This window comes from Artemia sp. Qi Xiang Cuo, chromosome 13 (genome assembly GCF_049724085.1).
Source record: "Artemia sp. Qi Xiang Cuo chromosome 13, ASM4972408v1, whole genome shotgun sequence".
In the NCBI taxonomy this organism is placed as follows: Eukaryota; Metazoa; Arthropoda; class Branchiopoda; order Anostraca; family Artemiidae; genus Artemia; species Artemia sp. Qi Xiang Cuo.
In genome coordinates, this window is record NC_142806.1 from 13,677,109 (window position 1) to 13,686,973 (window position 9,865).

Consider the following 9,865-nt stretch of genomic DNA (forward strand, 5'->3'; position numbering starts at 1 on the left):
CCAGAAGCAATATAATTACCTGTGCATACATAGTACCATTTGTTTAATTCACTATTACCCACTATTGATATTCTGAAATTTTGAATTTAATAGCCACCCCATATGCATTAGTGTTATAACATATTCACACTCTAAGCGAGACATAATAAGTTTTGATTTTGTTCGAGAAATCCCCCAAATTTTCATTTTAATGCTCTATATACTTTGGAAAAAAATGGGGTCTTTACTTGGTTTGAAAGGGGCTAGTCTAACTCCTTCAGATCATTTCTTGAAAAATAGCTTATTTTCAATGTGTATAAACCAATCTACTTTGGCCTCAGAATTACATTCGTTAATGAAACTCTGTTATTTTCAAGATTTTCCGGAACATATGATAAAATGGGACCGTTAAGTCTCGCATCTCTTATCAAATGCCCCATGACAACAATATTACGCAAATTAGAATTCATATGTGTAAATGATAAAAGGTACAATCTCTGTCCTTCAAATTGGCTTGGGAGAAAAATCATTAGCGGAAATAAAATTTAAAAACTTACATTAAGATTTGCAGCTTGCTAGTTGAGGGCTGAAGGGGGCTCCTTCTTGCCTTGTATTGAGGGCGTTGGTCTTGAAGGCCCCGGCAATGCTTGATAGGGGGTGGACGGACCAGCAACGTAATAACCATGTATATGTGGGGTACACTGAGCTGTAGGTCTTGGTCAACGGCCATACTGGACAACTAATGCCCTCACGAAGGGTTTTATCATTGGTTCTTGCCCTCTTGTTGGATGGGAGGCGTTGCTCAAAATTGTCCTTAAAAGAAATTAAATTTTAGTTTTTCATGTAAAGCAAAACCATACAAATTGTAGTGAAAAACCAGACTCCTCCCCTATTATACAACCCCTCCCCCCTCTTCGATATCGGTGTTAGAAGATCAATTTCCAGGTTAAATCTATTTAATATATGCAATGCTTTACCCACCCACCCTAATGTGCAAATATATTGGCCAAATTTGTTTCTAAACTACTATATTCTATTGCATTAGCATCAGGAAAACTTGACTTCTTTCGTGTGTATCGTATAATACATAAGTATCGTGTTTCCTTAAGAAAGGTCTATGGAACAGAAATGACACACAAAAACACATAATATAGCATAGAGTCTTGTAAATATTATAGAAATTATGTTTTTAAAAACCATGGTTAATGAAAAAACCGGGGATTGTGGGGGGGAGGGGTAAATTGTCTAATTTAGATAGTTTCGTAGGCTATAAAGCCATTGCCTAACTTTCGAAATATTATAAGCTCAAGAAACAGGGGGTATTTAGATATAGGCAATAAATTAGATAAAAAAAGATCTTTAACCCACAGCTTATAGGCCTAAAATTTGCGATCAGACGTAAAAATGCTAGCCAACTTACACTTAATATATAATCATCCCCTCTCCCCTAAAGACTACTTTCTAGCCTAATACTATCAAAGTTAAAAAACATAGTTTTCACGATCCACCCTGGGAATATAAAAGAAACTTTATCGAAAGAAAGCTAGAAAAAACATTGGAAAAAGAGTATATTTCGAAAAAAAGTATAAAGATTTTTTTTTTTTTGGAGGGGGGGGTATACCCCGAATTTGAATATATTGGGGGGGGACTACAAAACATGAGTTCATTTTGAAAAACCGAAGAAAATTTACTAAACAGAACTCACATTATAAATTTGTGTAGCTAAAACTTCTAAATCCACAGTATTAAATGTTTGTTCCATTGTGTCACGAAACGATATGTTACTTTAATCACAAAGCATGTTCATTATAAACAAAATCTTAAGGTTGAATTGCAATGTAAGAGGAATCTTACGTGAATCTATTAACTTAGTAAGAAACACGTTATCCTGTCCCGTTAGACTCGCTCTTATCTGGCAATGATGTAAACTTCTGTTCGGATTCAATAGACATTGAAACATCAAACCACATAATCATCAACAAATTGAACCATGAAACCACAACATAACTAAGAAACAGCATTAACATAACATAACTATGAAAGTCTTATCTGGCAATGATGTAAACTCCTGTCTGTATTCAATAGGCATTGAAACATCTATGAAACATCAAATCACATAACCATCAACAAAACATAACCATGAAACAACATCAACATAAAATAACATAACAACATAACCAGCAACATAAAATAACATCAATATAACATTAAACCACTTAACCATCATCATCTTATAATTCCGTTATTGGCAAGGATCACTATTTACTTACCATTCATTACTTTGAAGAATTGGATATTTCTTTTTTGCTCCATCCAAATCATTAAAAAAATGTTTGTGGAAAACTGGAAAAAGGTCACTAAGTCACAAATTAGAACTTATATTTTCTTTATTAAGGGTCAAAATCTATTGCCAGGTAGCCAATAATGGGGCACCCCACTTTTTTCCATGTTTTTTTCCTATTCTGATCCTTTTCCTTTGGTTTCCTTATAATTACTTTACAGTCCCAAATTTACTGGGGGGGGCATGCTCCCCTTCCCCCTTGCCGACGCCCATACATCTTAGGTTTACTCATGCCTCAAAAAAGCAAATTTTGCAATTCTTATTTTGTTTGTTTCAAAATTATGAAGTTTTTAAGGTGGTATTACATTTCTGTCAGTGTTGCCACGTTGAACTGTTAAAACCAATAAGCAAAACAAATTTGTTGAATTTTGCAACTTTTTTCGTCCTTAACAATCCAAACTTTAACAGTCTATTGTTTCGTGAAGATAACTAGACCATCAAAGAAAATTAAAGCTTCTAAACCTAATTAGTACAGTATTTTTTCAGATTATTTTTTTGGCTGATTTTTCGTTGAGTTTTCACTAAAACTGAATTCTTGGTGTTTTCTATTTTCAAGATATATGTGGCTGTACATTCTCTTAACCTATTCAAACGTTTTTTTTTTACTGTTCTTTGCACACTAACGAAAATGAAACGTCGGGGATTTTTTTTCTTTTCTTCTTAAACTAGAAAATTCTTATTCTTTTTTTTTGTAAGAATTGTTTCTTCCTTCCGATGTTAGATTCTCATAAAATAGGAATATCAATGTTGAGAGGGATTCTGGGTAGTCCCCGAAGCCGTGCCACCGAAAAAAATTTAAGCGCGTGGTCAATACGGTCGTTAACGGTGTATATTTTTAGCGGCGGATTATTTTCTGAAATTATTGAGAGCAAAATACAAGGCAAAATCCACTGTTCAATGACACTTGCAAAAATTTTGAATTCTCCTCAAAATCTTTTTGAATTTAGTCGTCCATTATGGACTTTAAATTATCTTTTACTTGTTTCTGCTCCTCTTTACTACAATATTTCCTCTTTACTACAATATTCTCTTTACTTACAATATTTACTACAATTTCTACTTAAAATGGGTTTCAACTAGCCCTGCTATTCCTCAAATACCTTCTTTGTAAATATTTTTTTGTTTATGTTGTATAAATATATGTAAAATCTTCACCAACTTCTAAGGCCAATAGCATTCAACCTGTTGGTCCATACTATAGCTGACACCGGCTAATGGGCTAAGACGCACTTATTTCAATTTTTTTATTACATTACTTCAAAGGGAAAGGATTCAATTGTGAAGTGATGAGAATTAATAGTGACTGTACCGTAGACAGTGAGATGTTGGGAAGTATTAAGCAGTGGCGGTTAGGCTAAATATCCCTTAAAATATTATTCCTGGTGAATCTCCCGTGTCATATAGTGCCGAAACAACCTGGGCCCGAACTAAAAAGAAAATAAAAAAAATAATAATAACTAAGTAAGATATTATCAATATAGACAGATTTACATAAAAGCCGCCTAATAGCATAATGTTAACATAATCTTTTAATTCACTATGAAAATACTTTATAATAATCAGGGAGTAAAATTCCATTTTGCAGCCTAATCACATGTATGGTTTAAATATATTCCTCCAGCTGAAAAGATAATAGAAGTTAAACCTTTCTCCATATTGATAAGAAGAACGGAAGAACCACTCACGAGAATTTGACCCTAAAAACTACAAATTTGACAGTTCCAGGAACCCCTTCCCCAAATTAAGGAAATCCACTGACTTTCCCAACTTTCCTTAATCTTGCATTCAATGATGCAATAGTGGGCAACCGTCGCTCAATTTTGTGTGGACTGTGTAACTTAATGTCTAGAGGCAAATGTGGCACCATATGGGCAATATGACCTCTAAAACTAGGACGATAATCACATAGCTTTTCAGAAGTCCCAGACGATTCAGCTATTTTCTAAATCTCTACCTAAGTTGGATCAAAAAAACCACGCACACTTAAAATCTTTTGTGCCCGATGACAGAGGTTCAAAATAATGCTGGTGTCGATGGTTATTTAGTTTTGTGCCCGAGGACAGAGGTTCAAAATAATGCTGGTGTCGATGGTTATTTAGTTTTGTGCCCGAGGACAGAGGTTCAAAAATCTTTTGTGCCTGAGGACAGAGGTTCAAAATAATGCTGGTGCCGATGGTTATTTATTTTTGTGCCCGAGGACAGAGGTTCAAAAATCTTTTGTGCACGAGGACAGAGGTTCAAAATAATGCTGGTGTCGATGTTTATTTAGTTAGGAACGGGGGTCAGTTGCGTGATTTTGTATGCTTAGCCAAAGACGAATCATCTCTAAATAGATACCTGGAGAAATCTAGGGAAGGTAAAGAGGAAGGGTGTGCGAAAGCAAAGTATGGCTGCCCCCCGCGATTGCGATTCCCGGTTGAAGGGCTATGAAACGCAGATCAGCACCACTAGTAGGAACTATTATGTCCAATGCCGTACTCTTTACCTTCATCATTAGTTTTTGTTGCGATGCCACTGAAGAAAAACCAACGGTAAAGTGGACATAACATTGTTTTTTTCTGAGTATTGTAATGAACGGAAGAGACCTCAAGGAATTATAAAATAGGTATAGGGTATTCAAAGAAGTGGAGTGTAGGTTGCAAAACCAGGAAATCCAGACACGGAGCAAAAGATATATCCATCAGATTCTCTTAAGGTTTTCCTTGAGGTTTCTTGCACCAGAAATGGTGCAAATAAATTTATTTTAATTCAAGTTTTAGAATTTAAGTTCTTTAAATTTTACATTCCCTATTTTGTCAGATTAATTCAATTTTCAGGCGGTTTAATGTCTCACTGTTAGTCATTTGGATTAAAAGAATTTTCGGGAGAAGTTAAGATTGATGTCTCGTCCTTATTTTGTCCGATGTTTGATCATGGTAACGAAGTTGAAAAAGAATTGTGGACCAAAAGAACTCTTCGTTAGAGGGAATTCCAAAAATAATTGATTCAAATTTAGTTTTCAAAAGTTTAAAAAAACAAACAAACAATTTTCAAAATAGAACTAACGCCTGAATTGACGGAGGGCATGCCAATCCGATCAGTTTTCAGCGGCGCGCCACCGCCGAGAAAAATTGCGTCCGACACCGCTAAATTTGATTTCGGCGTGGCTTCGGGGACTAGTTCTGTGAAATGAGTTGGTATCTATCCATATAACTTTATTCTACTGTCATAAAATGAACCATTTCGATTGCAACAAAATGTAGTTGCAAGTCTATTTTGATAAAAATGTTCACAGCAGGGCCGTATCCAGGATTTTTGCTTGGGAGGGGGGACTGTCTCTTTGGAGACGGGATGAGGGGTGCAAACAAAATATATGAAAAAAAGCATCAAAATTTGTTTATATGCATTTTTGTTACGTCTTTACGAGTCGAAAAATATTTCGAGAGGGGTGTATACCTTTTATCCCCCCCCCCGCTTGGTACGGTCTTGGTTCACAGCTTTCAAGTTCCAAACCAATAAAGCGTGAAAGTATCTTTAGATTAGGTAAAGATCACACAAAATCAAACAAAAATTTCTGAAGAAAAAAAGTAAAAAATCCATCAGTTCGTACAAGAACGAAGCAAGATTTCGGAAGCTTATTAACTACCATTGTCAGTAAGCTTACCAAAGCAAGCTTATCAGTTGGTGATTGGACATCAAACGAATACTGTAGCGTGGGGAACATGGTCCACAAGCATCATTGTCATTAAAAAAAAAAATGGAGCACAGAAGTATCACCATTTCGGACAAGTGTAGCTATCTCAAAATTTTGATTGGAAGTGTTTTTGGAAATGGTGGGTGTGAGAGGGGGGTTATTTGCCCTCCAATCACTTTCGACTAATAGAAAGAGCACAATCCCTTCTAATTTCGAATCGAAAGAGCCCTTTTTGAAGTTCCCATGACAACTCCTTCGATGCGAAGTGCCCTGGTCTAAAAGAAACAAAGAAAAAAAAATAATAATTTGACATCCTTCTTTATTTAGGCAGCGCTATTGCGCTGCCTATGATTCCTCGTCGAGATCGAGAGTAGAACGGCCATAATATCTCCGATCCCTCACCCCTGCTGCCACCTATAACTTTTTTTAACACCAAATATGGGCATAGAGTCATTAGGGAGAACACGTGGTTAATGGGGTCAATGACCTAAATTTCCAAGGTCTTTGTTGTTGTTGTCGTAAGAGCACGCTCTCAGCAAATGCTATGCCGTCCAGGAATTTGTAACACCTGTGCTGTTGATTCACCTATTGTGAATCAATAATTCCCCTTAGAAACAACAAATTAATTCCCCTTTCTTGACAGATCAATCAACCAATGACATCATCTGTCAGACTTTAAAAATTTTCGCATAGAAACGATTCTCCAGGAATAGATCCAAGTCATTAATGTCTTTGCCTCGGAAACAACTCTTTTGGTCGAACTCTAAAGGATATTAATAAACATTGCCATGGAAACAATTCTCCAAGAAACATCTTAGCGATGAATTGTTTTAGCGCGGGGATCAGGTTTCCAAATAATTTGAAATGCATTAGCGTAGAGATGCCAAAAACCAAAGGAACACGCTGAAATTACGTTTAGGGATTATTTGGGCGAAACTGTTTTAGACAGGTTATGGAATTATTTCGACGAAACAGTTAGAGACATTTTAAAAGAAGATTTTAGGAAAGGTTTTAGAAGAGGATTTGAGGGTGAAACTCTGTGGTCGTTATAATACACAAGGTCCATTTGAACAGTGTTGTGAGACACTCTACCCCAGACCCAAAGGGTTCTGATCCCAACCACCCCAGCCCCAAAGACAGCGCTTCATCCTCAAAGGTCTTCCAAACGCACCAAGACCCCCAGCCCCCCACACGCCCTCCTCAGACCCTCAAAGGCCGTCCCCTGGTCCTCAAGGGCCCCCCAGACCCCCAAAGGTCCCCCGGACCCCAAACGCTCTCCTCAGACCCTCAAAGGCCCTCCCCTGGTCCTCAAAGGGCCCCCGGACCTCCAAAGGGCCCCCCGGACCCCCAAAGGGCCCCCCGGACCCCAAATGCCCTCCCCCAGTCCTCAAAGGTCCCCCGGGACCGAGAAGCGCCGCGGGCCAGGAAAGCGCCGCATGGGGATGCGCCGCAGGGGGATGCGCCGCGGGTCGGGGGAAGCGCATCAGGGGATGCGCATCAGGGAGGCGCCACAGAGATGCGCCGCAGGAATGCGCCGCAGGGATGCGCCGCAGGGATGCGCCGCATAAAAGTAAACTAAAAAGTAAAAATTTCGAAATGTTACCCCCCAAACGCCCTCCTCAGACCCCCAAAGGCCCTCCCCTGGTCCTCAAAGGTCCCCCGGGCTCTGGTCCTCAAGGGGCCCCCCAGACCCCCAAAGGTCCCTGGACCCCAAACGCTCTCCTCAGACCCTCAAAGGCCCTCCCCTGGTCCTCAAAGGGCCCCCGGACCCCAAAGGGCCCCCCGGACCCCAAATGCCCTCCCCCCAGTCCTCAAAGGACCCCCGGAATCGAGAAGCGCCACGGGCCAGGAAAGTTCCGCATGGGGATGCGCCGCGGGTCGGGGGGCGTGCCGCAGGGGATGCGCCGCAGGGAGGCGCCGCAGGGATGTGCCGCAGGGATGCGCCGCAGGAATGCACCGCAGGGGTGCGCCGCAGGGGTGCGCCGCAGGGGTGCGCCGCAAAAAGTAAATTAAAAAGTAAAAATTTCGAAATGTTATCCCCCAAACGCCCTCCTCAGACCCCCAAAGGCCCTCCCCTGGTCCTCAAGGGTCCCCCGGACCCCCAAAGGTCCCCCCGGACCCCCAATGCCCACCCCCAGTCCTCAAACGTCCCCCGGGCCCGAGAAGCGCCGCGGGCCAGGTAAGTGCCGCATGGGGATGCGCCGCAGGAGGATGCGCCGCGGGTCGGGGGAAGCGCCGCAGGGGAGGCGCCGCAGGGATGCGCCGCAGGAAGGCGCCACAGGAATGTGCTACAGGAATGCGCCGCAAAAAGTAAACTAAAAAGTAAGAATTTTGAACGATTATCCCCAACCCAAACTCCTCAGGCCCCAACCCATTGTCCCAGGGGACTCGCAAGTCCTCCAGGCATCCGCAGGACTAAAGAACTTCCAAGGCTCCCCCGGGCCCCCAAAGTTTTAGAATTAGTCCCCACGTAGCCAATGGGCTCAAACACGACACATAACTCCTCGAGGGCAACGGCGTTCACACGGAGATCTATGTACCACAATAACACTCCTCCTGTCAACCTGCATTCACACAAAAACCTACACACACACAAAACCTACACACACACACACAAAATATTACACACACACACGACCAATTACACACACACACGAACACAAAAAAACACAAGTACTAAAAAACAGACACAAGCAAACAAACATACACACACACACACACACAAACAAATATACATCAAAAAGACAAAATAAATGCACACAAAAAAATAAATTAACAAAAAAAAATACAAACACACACACAAACAAAACTTAAAAACACTCAAACACAAGAACACACAAACACACATGACAAAACTCACACACACAAAAAAACTTACACACACACACAAAAACTTACACATGAACACAAAAAAAACAAACACACACACGCACAAAAACATAAAAACACACACACACACAAACAAACAAACACACACACACACACAAACTTATACACACACACACACACACACAAACTTACACACACAAAAACTTACACACACACACACACACACACACAAACTAACACACACACACAAAAAACTTACATCCACACACAAAAGCTTAGACACACAAAAACTTACACACACACACACAAAAACTTAGACCCACACGCAAAGACTTACATGCACACAGAAACTTACATGCACACAAAAACTTACGCACACACAAAGGCTTACACACACGCACAAAAACTTGCACACACACACAAAAACTTGCACACACACACACATGAGAAACTCACACACACACGCCAAAACACACACACACGCCAAAACTTACGACACACACACAAAGACTTACGCACACACACACACACACACACACACAGCACACGCACACACACACGCACACAAAGACTTACACATGCACACGAGAGCTTGCATGCACACAAGAACTTACACGCACACACAAAGACTTACACACACACGCAACACACACACACAAAGACTTGCACACACACACACACGCACGAAAGGCTCACACACGCACGCACAAAGAGCTTACACACACACGCAAAGCTTGCACACACACACACACGCACAAAGCATGCACATGCACACACAAGACTCACACACACACGCACAGACACTGCACACACAAGACTTGCACACAGACACACACACACAAAGCTTACACACACACACACGCAGACTTACGCACACGCACAGAGCTTGCACACACACACACAAAACTTACGCACACACACACACGACACACGCACACACAGCGCACACACGCACACGAAAGCTTGCACACACACAAGAGCTTACACGCACACACACACAAGCTACACACACACACACGCACACAGACACGTACACACACAGG